The following is a 23,030-nucleotide window of genomic DNA, read 5'->3' on the forward strand; positions in this document are numbered from 1 at the left end:
CAATCAGATTACTCCCTGGATCAACAGTGGTGGAAGAGGTCAACCCATTACTAGCCTTACTATGCCACAGTGGCTTGCAATTCAATAGGTAGATATTTAGGATGAATAACCCTTTAGTTACAAAAGCAACATGAAGTCATGCATGGGAGGCATGCCTTCACTATGGTTACAAAGTGGATAATAATATATAATGATTTTATACACTTGTGATTTCTTTTTCTTCTGGGTCCGGGTTTCCAATTAAGTTTTCTATATGGCAAACATTATATATATTTCCAAATTGGGCCGTTTTAGAAACCAGTACTAGCCCCCCCTTATGAAATAGATAATTTATCCAAAAAAAACTCTTCAGAATTTATTGAGAATAGAGTGAACACAGTAGTTACTTTTATGAAGACAGACCCCTTCAATAGCCATTTTTTATTTGACTGAAAAAAACATAGATTTTTATTAGGGCTGCTTTGGGTATCTATTCACCCTTTATTGAATTAGGAAATGGTGACTTCCGGTCATTATCTAATTTTTGCAGAAAAAAATGTCCAAAGCCACCTCTTTGGAGTAAATATAGAATCAGACCTTTACGTCCATAATCTATGTGCCAAAGTGGCCCCAAAATCTTTTACTCCATCTTGAATTTCTTTAGTGCCTTTTACCAATATACTCTTTAGATACTGATGAACTATTTTGTGACATATAGTATTAAGATTCTGGTCTGTAGAAAGGAAAGTTTATTGTATAGAATATCAACAATCAAGTCCATCATGAGTTAATAAATGTGATTTTCTGGGCAGTAAGCCGGGTCGTTATTGGTAGAAACCCAAGATAAAAACCAGTCTCAGCAAAGAGAGAAACAGAAATATTTTGAAAATGTATTTGCTCAGCAAAGGATTTTGTGTTCTGGTTTTAGGATTCAATTTACACCTTGTACTTACTCATCAAAAATATTGTTCTCCTAATGAAATACGTTTCCAGTCAAAATACATAGTATTTTAAATTGCCTTTCAAAAATAACTTTTTACCATTATTTGTATTATGTCTATTAATAACTATTTGTTTTTACCATTATTGTTTTGGATTAAAACATGTTACTGCATTCATTTTAATTGAGTTACATTATTAGGTAGACAAAAAATAGGGGCATGGACCCCTCGGGATACCGTGGCTACCAAAACCGTGGTGGTTCTATTAGTGCAAGTCCATGGCAGCAAGAGGTGGACATCCTTTGAGTTATAAAGACAATAGGCAACCAGGATATAGCCATGCAGACTAAGACAGGGCGGGGGGCTTGAGACCGGGGGAAATAATCGCGGGCACGTCCAGGGAAATGCCCGAAAATTAGTCCCTTAACCGGTAGCAGGACGCCTCACCCACGCCCAGTGTCCCGGTATAAACCCAGCGGTCAGTACTCACGACTCGTTGTGTGATCTGCCGAAGTGCTGGTTACGAGGTTGCCCAGCGGTCTGCTGTGTAGTGGTGTCCTTGTGTGCTCCAGCCGGAAGTAGAAGGGAAGAGTGAAAAAACGAGTGACGCCGCGGTCACGACTCCTCTAAACAGCCAAACGCATGTAGATAAATAAAAAAACTTTATTGATCAAACAAGTGAACAGCCATAGTCATCCTCTGACGCGTTTCGTCCGGGTCACGGACTTTTTCAAAAGTGGCTGTTCACTTGTTTGATCAATAAAGTTTTTTTATTTTTCTACATGCGTTTGGCTGTTTAGAGGAGTCGTGACCGCGGCGTCACTCGTTTTTTCACTCTACATTATTAGGTATTATGATTTGATATTGAAATACAAACACTATGGGCCCCATGCTATAAGCAGCGATAAGCCGCTTATCGCCAAAAAAGCCTACAGCTATTCAGTAAGCACCGATAAGCTGGTGATAAGAGCAAAAATCGACACTTTTTTTTGCAGAGAAAAAAAAACGCCAAACGCGCAGCGATTAGCCAATTATCGCCGCTTATCGCCAGCTTCTGAAACTCGCTCAATTCTAGTAGCCCCGATCAGCTTATCGAGGCAAATCGCTGCTCTGGAATGGAGATTTCCTCTCCAAATCGCCTCGCCACAAAAAATTGGCAAGAAGGTGAGGAGAAGCTGTGAGACGGCACTTATAAAATAAAATCGGATTGATGCTGGGAAACTCCGGAGCTGAAATCCATTAATATCAGCATCGGAGACCCCCGGCATGAATCCCATGCAATAAAAATGCATTTACAGGCCACTTCATTACCTTAGCGGATAACCGCTAAGGAAAATTAAGGGGTTAACCACCAGTGCCATGCTTATTGTGGGTAGTGGGGGTGGGTGAAGGTGGTATTTGGCCCTTGGTGGGTGTTTAGGCCTTGCAGGGGGATTGCGGGTGGACTTAACCCATTCATAACCTTAGCGGTTAATACCGTTAATGTAATGAAGGGGTTAACCTCTCCCGCTACCCACCCGGTAGGCCTAAACATCCATCCTTGGGGCTAATACCCCCTTCACCCACCACCGCTACCCACAATAAAAAAAATACACACAACAGCCCTTCTACCCACCTCTGAGGCCCCCAATAAACATGACAATATCTAATCAACAACAATACATACCCACCCACCCACTGTGCCCTACATCAAACCATTACTTATTTATTTACACACAGGATTAATACCACAGGCTGGAGGGGGTCCCAAGCTAGGTCCCAAAACCACTAGACAATCAATTAAATACATAAAACCACTAGCAAATCAATTAAATAAATCACACCACTAGCCCCAAATTAAATGTATTAGCTAAAACCACTAATCAACACAACAATTAATTATACGACCAATAGACAACACCAATTTAAACCATTAGCCAACAAAATACATCATTAAATAAAAATGCAAAACAATCTGAACTTAAAAAAAAATTGGTACCGCAGGCCAGTGGGGACTCACTGGGACCACCTGAGGACCCCTGGATGCCCACAGGGACCACTCGAGGACCAACGGACACCTGTGGGGAGGAACTGGGGTCCCACAGCTATGGGGGCCCTGGGGACCTGCGGGGACCACCCAAGTGCCACAAACACCCGTGGGAACCACCCTAGGGCCCCCGACACCTGTGGGACCACCTGGAGGCCCACAGAGCCTAGTGGGGACCACACGAGGGCCCCCAGACACTTGTGCGAATCCCCCGGGGTGCACTGTGTGGCCTGAAAACACCCGTGGGGACCATCCAGGGACCCCCGCCAGCCTGTGGTATTAATCCTGTGTCTAAAAAAATAAATCATAGTTTTATGTGGGGGCACAGGGGGTGGGTGGGTTGTGTATTGTTGTTTATTAGATATTGTAATTTTATTGGGGGCCTAGGAGTTGGTTAGTGGGTCTGTTCTGTGTGTTTGTGTTTATTGTAGGTAGCGGAGGTGGGTGAAGGGGGTATTAGCCCTAAGGATGGGTGTTTAGACCTACCAGGTGGTAGCGGGAGGGGTTAACCCCTTAATTACCTTAGTGGTATTAATCGCTAAGCTAATAAAGGGGTTAGGTCCATCCAAAAGATCCCCGCAAGGCCTAAACACTCACCCCCGCTACCCACAATAAACATGGCACTGGTGTTTAACCCCTTCATTGCGTTAGCGGATATCCGCTAAGATAATGAAGCTGCTTTAATGTAATTTTTATTAATAGTGTGCAGGAGCAGGGGGTTGCCTGAGCTGAACCGCTTTGATTTCAGCCTCGGGGACCCCCTGCTTCCCGAGATACAGGCCCCGTTATGGGGTGCCGGTATCTCCTATGCATGTAAATGTCCCACGTCATGTAACCGGGACATTTCAATGCATAGGAGATACCAGCACCCCATAACGGGGCCTGTATATCAGGAAGCAGGGGGTCCTCGGACCTCAAATCAACGCTCATCTACACAATTAATAAAATTACAATTTAACAACTTTAATTTACGGCGAGATTTGCGCAGAGAGAGACAGCTCTCTCTCTCTGCAGCAGAAACAACTCGCCGGGTAAGCCCTTTTCAAAGGGCCGATCTTCACGTCGCCGACTACTCACCATTTTTGCAAATGTTACTATCACTGGTATTCGGGGCTTCCTGCATACCGTGATAGCAACACTGTCAAAAATGCCGATTTAAAAACCCTGGCAATTTTTTTCTATCAGACTTTAGTGCATGAGGCCCTATGTATGTTTTAGGTCGTACAATGCTTTTTAATATTGTGATTTGAAGCCAAATGTGCATTTTTTCTTGTTGTCAACATTCAGGGATGGATTAAACATATGCACAGATTTAACGATTTCCAAAGGCCCAAAAGTCAGATTACCAGTGTCACCTTGCTGCAGTGTCTCTTTACAGCAGTTCTTCAAGCTGGTCAGCACTGGATTTTTTTGCCGTTTAATTAAATACGCCTAAAAGCAAGCAAATTGTGTTTCATGTACAGTATTCTTGCATCTAACTTTTTGTCTTGTTTTTCCCCACAGCTTTTTGGTATATCTCTGCACATTTTGCAGACCTCAATGTGTTTTCCCAGTCATTACTTTAGTGTAACATTAAAATCAGTTTTTACATATTCTGGTCTCTAGTCTTTTGTGGGTTTCCATGCTACATATCTCCGAGGGTTACATACATCCTGGTAATATCCTTGAAGGATTGGCATGGCAAAATTGAGGTGGCTTAATAGTGACTGGAACTCTTGCACTGAGCAAACATTTATTGCATTAAAAGACTTTGGATGCAATGGAGTTTTTTTTAAGTCAGGTTAGACTTGCTTTAGTGGTCATGAGTCTAGGGTGATCCAAGAGAATTTGATGGAAGTAACTTGGCTTATGGTCTTATCTATAGAAAGTGGGATGGAAAGGTTGTGGAATAGCTTGGAAACATTTTCAGACTAACTTGAGGAGCTAATCCCTGAGGAAGCTCAATCACTGAGTGAAACGCATTGGATTGATGCCAGTAATTTTTGGTCCCACGGTGTCCTTAAGCTTTGCTCATTTTCTGTCTGTCCTTCTTCCCTGCATGAGCACCATCCGGGTTCTGAGTGACGCTGTATAGTAACGTCACATTTCCAAGCAACCGGTTTGGAGGAGTGGAGCCTAGCGGCAGAGGTCTTTATCAAAGCGCCGAAAGACACAGGACTAACTGGTAGGTTACAGCTGCAATCTCTGACTAGAAGTCAGAAAACATTGTGGACTTTGGTCGACCTTCGTACCAAGTTCCAGGTGGAATTTTATACTATACCTCTCATGGGTGATACTACCTTGATGCTGATATTCATTCTTTGTTTGTGAGTTGACATTTTTTCTCAATTCAATCTGTTATTTGATGGCATCACACTATTGTGTTTTTCCCCCCTTTTCCCCTCTTTTTTGTAAGTCCATGCTGTTTTGTGGATCCAAAGGTTCAAACATATACTATGTAAGCCATTCCTCCATATTTTTCACTTATTGAATAACTTTTTGTACACACCTGATATTTGTTTACGATCCCATTTGTGTTTTCTCACAGTTTTGTCATTTTTTATATAAATCTAAAATAAAATGTAGCCGTTTAAAACAATCTTTGCATGATTATTGTAGAAATATTAGCATTTCTGCCAAGTAAAGAATTGCAAGTTATTTTGCACAAAAAGTCACATAAATGTAGCAAAAATACAATAAAAAATCAAATGAATAATTTGCAAACCAAAACCCGGACAAGTTTGCTCATTCATATATATATATATATATATATATATATATATACATATATATATATATATGAGAGAGAGAGAGAGAGATTTTGTGTGATATATATATATATATATATACATACATACATACATACATACATACATCACCGTTCCAGGGTCTGGTAAAGCAAGAGACAGCACTCAATTGTAGAAAACTTCCCAAAGTGTATTAGTGAAAATAGTGGTACATCAAGAAACCCAACGTTTCGGTCCTCCAAAATAGGACCTTCCTCAGGGGGATAAAGGGGAGAGTGACATACAAACCACATATATATATACATCAAGACAGTAACAATCAATTGACATGAACCAATTACCATCAACCAATTAAAATAATTGCACACACCTGCAGTGATGACATCATATGTTGACCAAACTTACATAAGGCCCCTCCCTGTTGCCTACATCATCATACACCCTGCTGTGTGTGGTGTCCATGACAACCACACTGTTACAAAACACTGCTGGCTAATGACAGATCGCACATGCGCCCGTAGTGGCAGTCCCCTGCTAACTGCATGTAGTTCCTGAAACGCTGACATATCTCTCATTAACACAATGCTAGCCCCAGCTTATTGAGAAAAAACTAAATTTAATGTTAAATCAAAAAAGTAATTAACAAATAAAAATATTATTAACTTTTATAATAGGTTTTTTAAAATACATACTTTAAAACTAGTTATATCTCACTGGAATCGAAGGAAAATGTATTATGGCGTTGTAAAACATATTACAGCTTAACTCCACTTAGTAATTTTGGCCCTAAATACAATGATAATGAACAAAAACAATATGGCTGAAAATGCAATAACATGTTGAAAAGCATATATATTACCTGAACATGGAGGTATACTATAGTAAATTTGTTTTGAGAAGATAAGTCATGTTATCTGCAATTTTAATGGTGTTGAGACTTCCTTTCATAAAAACAATAGTTGATAATGTTCTTGATGGAAATTGTTCCATTCTGAAACTTAGTCCCATCTTCTGTTCCATTGCAATAAAACTTGTGGCCGTAAAAAATACCAATATTTCCCAGTAATTAATGACTTGGACTTGGAAAGTTGTTTACTTTATCCCCAAGTTAATTTGATTAATATTAATGGGTCATTTGTATTGGAATAATTCTGGATTTTGTGTGGTTCTTGATATATATATACCAAGTAGACGCCTGTGTTTTTATTCCATTAAAGTATTTGTTCTCCACTTAAACTGTTGGTGCCTAATATGTTTTGACAATGACCCAAATCTAACCTTTTAAAGCAGATTGACTGCCAAACTATGCTCTTTCTTAAACTGAAAAGAAACCAAAACATGTTTTCATAGGGCCATTCCAGTTATATTTAAAGAACTATGGATGCCTCATAAATCAGCGTAGGTTCAGGAAGCCAATTTCATTTCAGGTATTAAATCCCTTGTTTTGATTTGCATGGCACATTTGGTAATGCAATGTCTCGTGCGAAAAGATTTTATTGTTTGGTGGCTCAGTATTTATCCAAAAAAAACACAGCTGTTCCGGCAAAGGACAGATTGTAATGTTTGCTATGCTCCACAAACCCTTCATACTTTCTGTCATACAGATGTCTCTCCAATGCTTTCCCAATGATCTGTCAGATTAGACTGCAGGCCGCTGGGTATAGCCTGATCCTTATATCTATTTTTCATTCGTTTACTAACACAGTAAAGATCTTTGTCTTTTATACCAAGTGGCAAGAGTTAAAATGGTGCTTCTGAGGCTTTTAAAAATCAATAGTACAAACTTTTGTGATGATTACTTGTGTTTTTGGTAATACATCGTATATCAAGCATATGTGTTTTTATACTTTATCACTTGAAAGTTTTATGGTACAGTATATTTGCAGAATAACTAAACATGAGCAATATATAGAAAATTTGCATTTTAAATATAAATTATTGCACGTGTGCTCTTTTCTTAAAGTAAATAGACAAACATTCTTGAAAATAAAGAGAAACGGGTATTATATGCTGATACATTATGCTGATTTGTAATGATATGAAATGGTGTAAATAATAATGGGCTTGAAAATCTGTATAAAATTGTGTTACTGACTGTTTCTAACTAATCCAGTACAATCTGATGGTAAAAACCTAAAGCAGAACAAAGTTAATAGACACACAATTTTGTATTGTAGTAGTAACCAAGGGAACATACTGTTCTGTAACAGTTTGCACAAACCATTAAACATTTTAATTGTCGTGTTTTGTGCTTTCAGTGGGGAGAGATCTTAATGCCCTTTTAATAATATGTGTTTGACTGTACTATGTCTTAAAAGCAACCTTTGGAAAAATAGAGAAGAAACGGGAACCTACAACAGTTAAAGAGAAAAGAGAAGTCAAAGACCCTTGTCCCCAGCGGGGAATAAAAAATAATCCCCGCTAAGGAAACAACAAGGACAGTGCTACAATTCTCAGCGAATAATGAAAGTCAAAATAATTAAAAAAAAAAAAAGATAGAAAAAGACTTTCAAGAAAACTGAGAGCTCAAATGATATTAAATGTTAAAAAATTCTAATTCATTTATTAATAATTCTTAAATAGAAAAATACAAGGTTGATCCCTAAACAATAACTCTATGACACCATAAAGAGAGTGTCGTCACACCTCTATACAAACAAAACAAATTTAAAGTGCATGGTAAAGTACAATAAAATAAAAACATACTGTGATAGAGTCACTGTCTCTATCTGCTGGAGTATTGCAGTTAGTGTACAGTAGGTTCCAGCATTCAGGAGGTTAAATTCCTCCTGGAGAGGCTAGCTACAGGTGTAGCTAATTAGCAGAGATCTCCTGAAGGAACAAGGGTTTTTAAAGGCAGGCAGGCAAGCTGCTAGCTAGCTGCACACTGAGAGAGACTGCTTTCCCAGAGAAGGGGGGGGGGGAGAGAAACTTCTCCCCAGCTAGGAGAAAGCTGGCTGGCACAGTCCCTAGGCTTGCTGGATATTGGTCACAGAGCCTGCTGGACTGCCTGGGATGCACACCCAGGAAGCAAGGGCGTGTCTACTGTGGTACATTGGATCCAGAGGGATTTCATGGACTCTCATGGGAGGGGTTCCCCTACAGCACAAGGACTGTCATATTTTCTTATTGGACTTTTGTGTTTGCAGTACATGTTTTGGGGTGGTAACCATCTTAGCTATCCACCGACTTAGAAAGTTCTGGAGTGGTGTAGTTAGTCTCCTAAGAGTAGGCATTTATTTTATGATTTGTTTTGCCTTGAAGGGACAGTGTGCCTATTATGTAGTTATTACTGTGCAGTAATAAAAACCCTGTTCAACAAACCCAAGGTTTCCTGCCTTAATCTGTGACAAAATACACAATATATATACAACATGAGACAATTCATAAGTCGGAAGGAACCTAGTTCCACCAAGGTGTCAGTTAAGGTGCAATTACAAAGTCAGCGAAAGTTTGAAATGCAGCAGGCAGAGGAAAGAACTCTGTATATAAGAGGGGTAAAATAAGCAACTGCAGCCTGAGAAAATGCACAAGCAGGAAGGAGTAGAATAGGGGATTTGTATCCAATTCATGGTACACAGCATCTTCCGTCTTATGATATTCACTTCAAAGCTACATTAATCGATACACCATGTCTGTCTCGCCTCTTAGAATGGAATCATCTTCTGAGTATGTTACCTTTGCTGCCAGTTTCTCACTGCACACGGTTTGCTTGATTTCATGGGAGTATTGTTTAGGTACTTGTATCAAAACTAGACTCTTCCAGACTTTTGTTTATGAATTCCATGTGGAGCAGTCCTTTATGTTCTCTTTTTTTCTTCCTCCTTTTAATTATTATCTCGGGTGCATTGAAATTATCAATACTTAATTTTCAAATATGAAATTGCTGTTGGCAGTAGTATCGGACACCCACTTCAAATGCCTGAGATGTCTCATGTATGTCCCAAAACAACAACGTACTGTACGTTTCGCACCACTCCTTTGGACACGGGGCTTCTTTTGGGTATTGAATTAGTGATGTCATATCCAGTTTTTATAGTATTAGATATATCAGAAGGGAATCAGCGAAATATTCACAGTAAACATATAAATGCAAACATAAGTTATGTATATGCATTAAAGATATTGACTATTTAATATACAATTATAAAAACTATCAAAACCTATGAATTATATTGCAAAGCTTGGATCCTGTGGCTCCTCAAGAGATTACTCAGGTAATCAGGACGTGCAGAGTAGCCTGCATACCATATTCATGTATGATGCTTGTAAACAAGGCCTCAAAGTCAATACTGATTAGAATACTTTCTGTGTCGGTGACAATGTCATCTATTCTGGCCAAAATATCTTTCATGTGCCTCAGATAGAGAGACTACGAATGGGTGTAAGATTTTGTCAACATAACCACTGGCCTGTTCGCTTAGGTTGCCAATACCTGATACAATTGGCCTGCATGGAGGTGGATATTTCATTTTATGTACCTTCGGCAGGCTTTAGAAGGTGACAATTTGGGGTGTTTTATTAAACATACAGTTGTGTTCCCTTTTGTGACAAGTTTCTTTGTATGACAACTGTTCAAAATCCCTAAAAGTTCCTTGTTGTATTCAATAGTGGCATCTTTGGCAAAGATCTCATAGCAAGTTGTATCTGAGAGAAGTCTCAAATTCTCGGCAATGTAGTTGTCCCTGTCTAGGTTAACTATATTCCCTCCTTTATCAGAAGGTTTGATAACTATGGTGTAGTTATCTCTGAGATTGGAGAGGGCTTGTTTTTCCTCCTTATTGAGGTGTCCGTGCTTTTTGATGTATTTGATGTTTCCAATATCCCGTACCACGAGTTTAGTGAAAACGTCAACGTTTGCACTGACATGCTGCAGTGGCATGAATGTCGCTCGTGATTTGAGATCGGTAAATGGTCCCTCACTTGGTGGTCTATTTGATTCATCAAGAAATTATGAGAGGTAATTTAGGTTGTCAATGTCCACCTGATCCATGTCGCCAAGCCCTTAATTTTTCAAGGCAAAAAGCCGTTTAAAGAATTTATGTAGAAGGAGCTTTCTGGCAAACAAATGAACATCCTTTACCCACTCAAATGTATTTAGGTCCACAGAGGGAGAGATAGACAGGCCTTTCAATAGGACCCAAAGGTGATACTCATCCAGGGCAATTTTGGAGAGATTTATCACATGGCTATGGTCTGGGGTACTCATGTTTAAGGATGGCAGCAGCATCTGACCTGTTTTTGATCCCTATCTCAGAAAGCCCAGATGTTTCTGTCTCTGAGACTGGCTGTTCTGTCCCCTTCTTGTTTCTTGTTTTCGAAAGGCTATTTACCAGGAGGTCTGCATGTGTGGCAAAAAGTATGTGGGAAAAACATGCAGCCAGTTGCGCAGAAGAGTTTTAGAGCACATTGGAAATATCCGCAATAATTCCAATACACCGGTGGCCAAACATGTGAATGCTATACATGGAGGTGATATGAGGAGCCTCAAATTTCAGGGGATAGACCATCTTCCAGAAAGCATAAACTGAGGGAATTGGGACAACGAACTCCTTAAAGAAGAGGCTCGTTGGATATATACACTAGGCACCTTATTCCCTCAGGGTTTGAACGATGGGTTCATGTTCTCCCCCTTTAATTACCCTCACATGTCCCTGTATTGAATCTTTCAGGGTTTTAACCATATGAGGGTACTATGTGGTTCTTTATGATATCTGCACAACTGTGTGACAAAGAAGATACTTGATTTTACATAATTTACTCTCTGTATGTGCCTCCATTAATATTAAGACATTGATAACAACCTTTCCAACAAGATCAAAATCTATTTCCCACATATTATTCAATTCAACCCTATACCCTATTCTCCTACGGGTTTTACAAAACATACCTTAGGATCTGCAATACAATTGCTATGCACTAACTACCTGCCTATTCAAAGCTCATCAAAACAAGACAAACTAGAGGATCTATATACTTACACATTTTATCCACATGAAGGGACTGCACCTTTAACGCACCAATCCGTCACCATAGCAATCGATGGCTACAAAACCACACATGAGTCAGAGAGGTGGGGCCACCTTGACAAAGCATCATAGTATGCGAAACGCATGTCGGTGGGCATCACCGTCACACGTTACTTCCTGGTATCAGCAGGGGAGCGCGGCTGCTACCCAGCACCTACTACAACTCCGTTTTTAGCAACAAACTTAGCCATTTGAATTAGAGCAGTGGAATTCACTACACTGTCTCTATTATTGAGTTTCTGACACTATAACTTAACTATCCAAGCTAAAATCCATGCCAAAGTGGGGCTAGTCTTGTGATAGTGCCTGCGCACTATAGGCAGACACTCTCCCTTCCTCACTAAGCTCCAGCCATGCGTTTAATTTCACAAACACAATATTTGGTTTCTAACGAGTCACCATCTCTGATAGCTAGCTTTGGATCATCATTTGTAATTATATCGAAAAGGTCTTCATAAATATACCTTGTTGATCCACTAGCAACTATTTGCTTCACCAGAGCTAATAATCTCTATTAATTTAGCTTATGATCAGCATCAGTAACTATACTTGACTTCATGAATACACCTTGCTGATCTAATAAGAATACGTTAAGTAAAAATACTAACTTTATCCAGCAGTACAGCAGACTTTATTCATCTTGTCATCATCATCTGCTTAGAAGTAGGGCTATATACTGTAAATGTCATTATATACAATGAACAGACGACCAGAATGCAAATGTAATAAGCCCTAACCATACAGTATGCTGTTGCATTTTGCTTGACTAAGCAACTTTCAACACAACTAATAACTCTAAGTCAGCCTATGATCAGCATCACTAACTACAAGTTGTATCTTAATACACGTTTCTGATCCTGCTATTTACAATCTGTAGAAAATATATCATTCAGCATTTATGTGACACCCTGCACTAAGGTACCTCCTTCTGGCACTATAGAAATCAGCTATGGTTTATTTCAGAATTTCATCTTGCCACGAAGGTTAGGAATAACGTGTTTGGTTAAAGGCATACACAGACTCCCGTTTCATTACGGGAAAGGGTTTATTTATACACCAAGTGAAGTGCCATATCATTACTAACCAACCTCCTGAATAGTTGGTGTCTTCACACACACACACCACAAAGGAATCTATATAATAGACCTGTGATCATTTACATGCCAATTCTATCCTTCTAAGCTAGAGATAGGGTTAATTTAATTGGGAACATATGTATTACTATTAAAACGCTAAACACTTTAAGTAAGGACAGACCACGTCACCATCATTAGTTGTTGAACAACCATTTACATATCCTCACTTACATACAGGGGTTTAGACTGCCTTTGCTAATAGGCATTCTAACCCTCCTCTAGCCCTATCGCAATCCAGTATTTTAATCCTTATTAGGTCATAATCCTGGAGCTCCGCTCTATCTCAGATGGATCGACCACTCACCACTACAGTGGGATCCATTCCATCTAAGCGCTTTAATGTCCACACTACTATCAAAGTAGTTCCAACCCTACCACTGTCCACACGTGGTTTATTTAGTGGTCCACACTGCTATCCGGTTGGGATCCCCTGACCATACACTATTTAATACCTTGTTTAAATCACTTAACTATGATTTCCCGCTGGTGATATCAGTTTGTCTCTGATTAAGTAATATTGCTGAAATGAATATACTGTTGATATTACTGAAATGGACTGGGGTGGTTTCTGGAGGATTGAAAGCGATGTTCTGTTTCCATTTTTTCTGTTCTGTTATGTTTTTTAAGTGTCCATTTTATGTGTAAGAATATGTGTGGTGTGAGAGAGATTCGCTCACAGGAGATTTACGACTGTGCCTGTAATTTACGTCCACATTCCTGGTATCAAGAAGTACCTGGTTCCTATAGAGAGCTGTTTTCATCTAGTTTTTACCAGGTTTTAATGATCTGTAAGATGATTTGTTTAAGAATTATAGAGTGCTTATTATATTCTGCCTAGTAACCTATTTTAAAGGAAATCAAGTGTATATAATGCTTGCTTGGACCCTCCCCTAGCAGGGAGTCTCACTGACTTTTGATTGTGTATGATCATACTCTGTGCTGTATTATGCACTATGCAATAGACTTCTCATTATCTACGACCTGTGTTTGTGAGTTTGCAAACAACGACAGCTTCCAAATATTTTATTTGCCATCACAACCATTAAAGGTTAAGTTTTGACTTTGCAATTGTACCTTTTCAGATTACTTGCTTGGCAAATGATACATAGTCATGAAATTCTTTGCAAAACTAAATATTTTGCTATTATCTTCTTACTTCATACATCTATAGCTACACTACAATTACTTTCTGAATTTATTGCAGTCATTAAAATTCAACAGCATACAAAATAATATTTTGTAAGTACTAAACCAATCAATTACATTTACAGATGGAAATATGAAGACTATAACAAAAAATCATATTTGGTCATTTAATATATGGATTAATGTATCATTAACGTTTCACACACACATTTCAATTTTAAAGTTGTCATTTATGTTTAGAAATCCTCCTACCCACTTTAAATAATTGGTATATGTGTACTTTTAACAATCTATATAATCTGCTCCATAAAAGAGTAGAGACACACCAAAAAAAACATTATTTTAACTCTATGAAGTTGTTAGCTTCTGATCTGTATACAGCACTGAAACCACATGCAAACTAAGTACTATTAATGCAACCCCTAATATTGGGTAGTTGATTATTACTATCACAAATGGCATTAGAGTTTTGGGGGAGGAAAGCAGATATATTCTTAGTACCATCTCTTTACTTGTCTACATTTAACAACTTATTCAGTGGCATTCCTGACACTCAGAATCACTGTATTTACTGTGAATCTTAAAGAAAATATACTGTAAGTCCTGTGTAAAATTATCCTAGGAAGATCGTAATAAGTGAGATAGGGTGTTATAATGGATTTCTTTGCTTACCTACAGTATACCTTTGTGGGCTAGTGACCATTGCAGACAGGTACTGCCTGGACAACCTTAAGAGTTTCATGATGATGCTTGAAAATCTTACTGTCAACATGGTAAGGGTGACATGGGTATTACAAATGTAACCCATTAATAACTAGTCTCTTTCTGTGCATACTGCAGTACATAGTCTCTGTCCTCTGTAGAAATACAGATTACAGCTCTCAAATATTCCTATAACCAACAACGAAGGGTTCATACAGATATAGCAAAATGTATTGCTACCGTGCAAAACCAAGTTCAATTCCCTTGAACTTCATTGCATGTCGCGGCCCTGTGATAGCTGTGGCTGCCAAATGGTGTTTTGTGGTTGTCGTAGTACATTGCAGTAATGATGGGAAGTACTAATGTTTAGAGATGTAGCAAAGAAGACTGTCTTTGGCACCGGGGCAATTTGCAATCATTCAACCACGGCGGCCCTGGTAAAAATAAATGTTTATCCAGTGTATGAAAATACAGATTCTTTGTTCAAATAATTATTGGCTTCGACACAGGTTTCTTTTAAGTTCCAAATATCATTTAGTATTCTAAAGACAGTTACAAATAAGCTTCAGGCATTAACAGGCATTTACTGGTTAAGAATGGAGAACATATCCTTGGGCTATGTATTTTCTATTCTGATGCATCTACTCTAAAACAGGATTCATATAGTTATTTCCATAGCTACTAAATTAACCTATGCATAGCTTGTTAGGATATAATTACAATCCTTGTCCGGACACAAAGACTACCATATTTTGGCCTTGGACAGACTTAATTTTGTGTACCTAAAATGTACTATAAACAATTAACTTGTTCTTACGTTCCTACATGTAGTCAGGTCCCCCTTGGTTCTCCCTTTCCTCAATGTGGCTGCGGGGAAGGGGGAAGAGTAGGCGTGTGGGTGCCGCTGGCGAGGGAAGCGGACACCTGGCGAGTATAGGGAGTATAGCGAGTATGGGGAGCTGCAGGCAGTTAGAGGGGCGAACGGGTCACTGGAGCTCCTCGGAGGGACGCCGATAAGGGTGCCACCATCTTGGATTTGTTGCGCATGCACAAAGATCACACCCCCATAGGTCCGAGCTAGGCCCGACTCCCATCAGGTTGTTGCTGCTGCAGGGAAGGCCTATGGCTCGGGACACTATCCACAGTAGCTGCATATAGTGAGGGTACAGCACGATGGTGACAGATGCCATGCGGTGCGCAAGGCCTGCAGTTCGGGACCAGACCCAGACCTATACTAAGAAACTCTTAAAGGTGAGAAACTCCAGCGGGAGTTCACCCCACACAGAGGCGAACGTCTTCGTTGGATCAGATGGATCCTTGTGTCATTCAGCGGTACCCGGGTACTGGAGTGTCAAGGAAGGTATTCTCATCCACGTGGACCAACGGCCACACACACACTCTGTGGGTAGTGCTACTACACATACCTTGGATGGGCTGGACTCTGTGGACACTGCGTGGTTAGGTGCCCAGGGCACCTAAGTGTAACAATGCGTGGAACACGCCCCCTGCGGCGTGTTCCTTCCTTACCTGTTTACTTCTGATCGCCGCCCTCTAGCTGCGAGTCAAGATCCTGTGTCTTTAAGGATTCTGAAGCAAGCAACGCCATCTTGCTTCCTCGCAAATCCTGCCCTCTTCCTCCTGACAGGAAGTAAGCCTCTCTTTGACTTTCTCTTTGCATTTAGTCTTTTGCTGCCTGCCCTGGTGCCTGCTAGTATTCATCGCATACTGTTCCTGCTTGGACCTCCTTGGGACCTTTACTTATCTCCTGTGGATTCCGGAAGACTGGGACAGTCACTCTTATACTACTGAGGTTAGTTTACCGTCGGGTAGTGTAGGTACCTGCTTAGTAGGGTTCACCTTAGCAGGCTTATAATTCCTTGACCAATGGATTAGACTAAGAACCCTTATGTTATGTTTAGTTTCGCTGCACCTTGCTGTTTCTGTCACTATGCCTTTAAGAAGTCTGGACGTTCTCCAAGAAGCAATCCTTCTCTGGATGTTACCTTGTGCTCTGAATTCCATGCCCATGTTCCATGTTCCTGGTTTCCGTTTCCAGACTCCCATGCTGAAGCGTTGGCTTCCCACAACCCCACGTTGGTGCCTGAGAACGCGCGCACTCCCACTCTGCTGTCAGAGCATGCGCGCGCGTGCAGCTGGATCACTCGTGTCTCTGAATAGGCACCGCACCTCCGGACGTGTTGCGCATTCTCATGCGTGCCGCGCAGTCACGTGACTACGTGCGCCAATCCCAAGCTGCGCGGCAACTTACTCCCTTCGTATCCCCTGCGGCCTCCCCACCTCGCTAACTGGTCCTTCCCTTTCTCCCTGCGCTTGTGAGGAGAGCACAAGCGTGACATTATGCTCGGCCAATCAAACAGACCCTCAGAGGTGGCCCCGCCTTCCTCCATGCCATGTTCTTGTCCATGTTCCTAGTTCCTGGTTCCTGTACCCCTGTATCGTTGGGAGATCCTAGTCCGCCCTAGTCTAGTAAGGATCGTTCGGAGTCCGATCCTGAAGGGGGGGATACTGTAAGGAATCAGGGAACACGCCCCCTGCGGTGTGCTCCCTCCTTACCTGCCGAATCTCATTTCCCGCTCTCCTTATAGAGCATGCACTCACCCGCGGTACCCTACTCGTACCACGGAGCCCGGCCACCCCCGGTCGCGTCACGCATTCTCTCACGCGTGGCGCGTACACGTGACAGCGTGCGCCGCCCTCCAGCTGCGAGTCAACTTCACGCCCCCTTGTGGCGTATTCTCTACCCATGCCAAGTTTCTCTGATGTCTCTCTGTATGGCATGCGCCGTCCTTTAGCTGCGAGTCAAGATCCCTGTTTATTCTCTGTGTGGCGGGCGCTGCCTCTAGCTGCGAGTCTTCCTTCCTATGCATCGCTGCCCCTTAGTCTCTTGGATCACTTGGAGTTCGATCCTTAAGAGGGGGGTACTGTAATGATGCGCGGAAAACACGCCCCCTGCGGCGTGTTCCTTCCTTACCTGTTTACTTCTGATCGCCGCCCTCTAGCTGCGTGTCAAGATCCTGTGTCTTTAAGGATTCTGAAGCAAGCAACGCCATCTTGCTTCCTCGCAAATCCTGCCCTCTTCCTCCTGACAGGAAGTAAGCCTCTCTTTGACTTTCTCTTTGCATTTAGTCTTTTGCTGCCTGCCCTGGTGCCTGCTAGTATTCATCGCATACTGTTCCTGCTTGGACCTCCTTGGGACCTTTACTTATCTCCTGTGGATTCCGGAAGACTGGGACAGTCACTCTTATACTACTGAGGTTAGTTTACCGTCGGGTAGTGTAGGTACCTGCTTAGTAGGGTTCACCTTAGCAGGCTTATAATTCCTTAGCCAATGGATTAGACTAAGGACCTTTTTGTTATGTTTAGTTTCGCTGCACTTTGCTGTTTCTGTCACTATGCCTTTAAGAAGTCTGGACGTTCTCCAAGAAGCAATCCTTCTCTGGATGTTACCTTGTGCTCTGAATTCCATGCCCATGTTCCATGTTCCTGGTTTCCGTTTCCAGACTCCCATGCTGAAGCGTTGGCTTCCCACAACCCCACGTTGGTGCCTGAGAACGCGTGCACTCCCGCTCTGCTGTCAGAGCATGCGCGCGGTGCAGCTGGATCACTCGTGTCTCTGAATAGGCACCGCACCTCCGGACGTGTTGCGCATTCTCATGCGTGCAGCGCAGTCACGTGACTACGTGCGCCGATCCCAAGCTGTGCGGCAACTTACTCCCTTCGTATCCCCTGTGGCCTCCCCACCTCGCTAATGGTCCCTTCCCTTTCCCTGCGCTTGTGTGGAGAGCACAAGTGTGACACTAAGTACTTTGGGGGAATTCCACCGGGGTGACGTTGTGGTGTGGGTATAAGTTGTGGGGCCCGTATGGTAATGGGTGCATGGTGTATACTGTTATAATCTTGAGTTATATGTTATCAGTAAAGATAAGTCATTATACCACTGTGTGTGTATATTTATTCTTTACTGTGTGTTCCTGGGAAGGGGTTATCTCACTGCGCTTGGATATCTCCCAGGTAGAGGCGTTGTCATCAGATAGAGCACGACCACCCCATGCTCCCTGCAGCAGATGATCAGGCCTCCTGTGAGCCACTCAGGTAACGCACCATATGTAGTTTTCCTAGACATGGGGTAAAGGGGGCTACATACAAAATAAGTTGTTTCCCTTAAATGTGTTCTTATATTACACAATCTTTCCCAGTTCAGTCTGAATAGAGTGTAGAGAAACAAAATGGATACAAACAGAGAACATGGATTCCGAATCACTTGAATTCCGTTTGCAAATCCCCCCTAAAAAATAGATTTTTCTGGGACATGTGATTCAGCAATAAAAATTTTGGTAATTAAAATATTAGTAATATAAATCTAAATATTCAGTATATAGCATTAATAGAAATAGCAATATAATAGAATACTGTACATGTAAAATATAACTAATCCCACACTATCCTGTATTATCTTATAACAGTTCTTTGGTGTTATAGAGTTAATTCTTTTAGACACTTCTTAGTTGCTTTTACTTGTGTTGTCTCTGTGTCTCATGAAACCCAAAACATTCACATTTGACCTTGATACCCAGCTCGGCTTACACTGGTATCACTTGTTTGATTACAGTTTGTTTATGTTGTAACTGAGTGTTAGCTCTTCTGCTACTTGGAGAAAGCAGTAATACTTTATTGAGACAAAAAAAATATTTCCCTGTTAAAAATCACTTTTTCAGGTAACAACAATGATGTTACCCTTGAAATTAGCCTGATGGCACTTTTTAGCAGAGTCTTAACAGAAGATTTTTCTGGGATTCGTGTGCCTCAGCAATAAGGCATCTAGTACAGTAATTCCAATAGATGACCAGTTTTCCATATCAGTATAATTGAATAGTAAACATTACTACTGTTTCTACGAATCAAGATATGATTGGATCTATCATAAAATGGAACAGATTAGTGGCTGTTGGACTATATCCAAAAAGGCTCTTGAACCAGGATACTTTCGAATCTTTATGTAATTTGGAGATCATTGTGTGATGACATTTTGTTTCCTTCCTGCAGCTTTCCGCAGCTGGACAGCGGTACACAAATTGTTCCCATTGATGGAATCACGCATGTTGAACGGTACCGGGAACAGTCAGTCTTGGAACATCTGTATTTATGTTAACACAGTAGTTAGGTTCATGGACCCATAGTCTAGCTATGAAACATACCTTCTGATAACTTTTTAAAGTACAAACTTGCGTTACATGTTTAACAAATCCCCGTTAGGATTATTTGTCTCTCAGATGTATTTTGGGTCTTTTACATCTTAACTGTAAAAGGGAAATGGAATTAAGGGGATTTACTATTCTAGATACATGTTTGCACACCTTAATTCCCTAACAATCTAATGTCAAATATAATTGTTTTCTATTGGTGTACAACATGTGCTGTTCACCAAAGAATTCATATCGGGCTTCCGTTTATGCACTTTCATTGGTGGTGCTGAGATTAGCTTTTATAATATGACCTTTACTTTCTAAGTTCTTGTTTAGCACTAAACTAAATGTGACACTTTTGACTGTTGAGCAAAAACAAATTTGTTTAGCTTGAGGACAGCATTCCTAAATGTTGAGTTACGTAGGTAAATCTGTGAAGAATAGTTTTTGATGTCCTGCATGCTTCATCAGTTCTTCCGGTTGGCTGGAGACTGTCTAGTTTTTATTTAATACTAATGTAAATCATTTCCTTTTTTGTAGATTTCACCTTCAACTTTATATTGAGACTACTTTATATCACCCCCATGAGTCATTTAATTATATTTAAAACCATTTCCCTTTAAGTTTTGTTATTTTAATATAAGTAAATCAGATCAGAAACAAATCATATATAATTTTGGCATACACTAAGCAGAAATTCAACTATTAGCAGCCTCTGCAGAATATAAAGTCTACACTATATACCTACTGTACATGTATGCTTAATCTCTGTTTTGTGTGGTCAAGCAAAATTACTGTAGGTAAAATGCATTCAGAATATAAATACGTTTGAATCTCTTACATTCATGCATTAGCAAAAACAAGATTATTGGACAATGAGATAAAAAAAAGCTTTCATTTTATTAACTAGAATGTTTCTTTCAATATACAGCTCAACCCCGTTATAACATGATCCGTTACAACGCGAATCCGCTTATAACGCAATGCAAGTGTTGCTCCCAATTTTCGTATTTATTAATATTTTACAACACGATTATTGATATTTTAAATACTTTATTCTACAATCCATATAATTGTACATTATTTCTAACGCGGTCCGCTTATAACACAATGTGTTCTTTGAATCCCAAGCACAGCGTTATAAGGGGTTGAGCGGTACTTGTATATAGTGTGTACTTCACTGTATGCTGATTTAATAGAAGTACAAGTGAAAAGAAAATGTGCTACATTTGTGACTGCTAACCTTGAATAAGTCTTTATTTCCAAGTATATGTTCACTATTTCAGGGAATTTTTTATTTATAAAAATATTTAATCAGGAAGTAATTCATTTAGAGTTACCTCTCATTTTCAAATATGTCCTGGGCACAGAGTTATAACAATACATGGTTACATTAAATGAACAGGGTTATACAGTCAATTCACAGACATTCCATGGACAGATAGTTGGAAAATTGGGTACAAGGGATAAAAGGGCTGGTGAGTTTCAGATTGAAATAGAAAAGCTTTAACATCACCAAACATCAGCGATGGCAGCAAACGGCTCACACCCCTTAGCTGCCCTTCATCTGTGCCAAAGGCTGTCTGCCTTTGGGGAGACACAGATGTACACTGAAGGGGTTCAGATTGAATGCAGCTGCAAATTCAAAGTTCTTTGTCCTCTTGGCTGATTAACATTCCAGTGGGTGGGGTTGACATTCCACAATGCTAGTGTTAGCCAAAATAATTCATGAACATTTTGTATATCACGGATTTAACGTTTAGTTCATGTTCATAGAAGTCTGTTTCACTCAATTCAAACAAACAGATGTCAATATGACATTTAAAGACTTTTATTACATACTGTAGAACAGGAAGTATGGACAATGTTTCAGGGGACTGAGAGGGTTTAGTTCAACCAATGCTAACATTAAATCATTTGTATATATACATACGGTATAACTATTAGGGTACTTGTTAATTCATACCAATAAGCATTTCCTCATTTGTTGGTATATACCAGGGGTAGCCAACTCCAGTCCTCAAGAGTAACCAAGGGTTCAGGTTTTCAAGATATCCCTGCTTCAGCAAAGGTGGCTAAATCAGTGGCTCAGTCAAAAACATGACCTGTTGGTAGCTCTTGAGGACTGGATTTGGATACCCCTGGTACACTGGCGACACGTTTTATTGAAGCACGGCTAGCACCGCAAGCCGGGGGATGCCCCGGCATGCTAGCCGCACTCCCTCAGCGTGCCGCGCATCACCGATGCGCGGTCACGCGTCATCGGGTGCCTGCGCCCCCTGCACGCGCGTCCAGGGCTCCCCGAGGGAGCCCTGGTGTCCCGCGATGTGGGGGACGGCGGCAGGGGTTTCCGGGGGACCCGGCGGACCCAGCAGCGGGAGAGAGAGCGCCCCGATCGGAGGGCGCTCCTCCGCTGCTTCGGCGCGCGCCCGGCACCCTCCGGCGCGCGCCAGGTTACTGCTGCGGCCGAGAACGGGCAAATGCTCGAATAAACTCGGCCGCAGCAGTATATACAATAGTGTGTTCAAAAGAAATTATCCTTAGTAATTTTTTAACAAAAATTACTTTTATATTTTTTGGAAACTCAGATTTTATTGAGAATTTTTAAAGGGGATAGGGATGGGGACAGAAATTAAGGAGGAGGGGCAAAGGGAAATTACCTTTCCATCAACAATGTAAGTCAAATAAGGTAATAATAGGTACATTTCGGGCTTACATCTTAAAAAAAATGTAATTCACAAATATATGGTATACATCCAATTCCAAACAAAGGAAACAGAGAAGCAAACGATTATACCTTGATGTAAAATGTGGCAGAAAAGGTTCCAGAGCGTTGTACTCAAAGGTGGCGGGCCCCACAGTAAGATGTAACATGAAAAACCCAAAAGTATTCTAGATGAGCCAAGGGTCTCACATGTTATTAAAGGATTTTGTGTTGTGTTTCAGGTATGCTGTGAGTTTCTCCATCAACATTGTCGTTAATCTTCTGAACAATCAGACTCAGGGTTGGGGTCGCCTCTTTTTTCCAGGAGGCAGCAATAGAGCATTGTGCTGCTGTTAGGATGTGTGCACTAAATTTATTTAATGGTGGAGTCAGGTTTTCAAAATAATTGGCTAATAAAAAGGACATTGGGTCTAGAT

This window comes from Ascaphus truei, chromosome 9, assembly GCF_040206685.1.
Source record: "Ascaphus truei isolate aAscTru1 chromosome 9, aAscTru1.hap1, whole genome shotgun sequence".
Taxonomy (NCBI): Eukaryota; Metazoa; Chordata; class Amphibia; order Anura; family Ascaphidae; genus Ascaphus; species Ascaphus truei.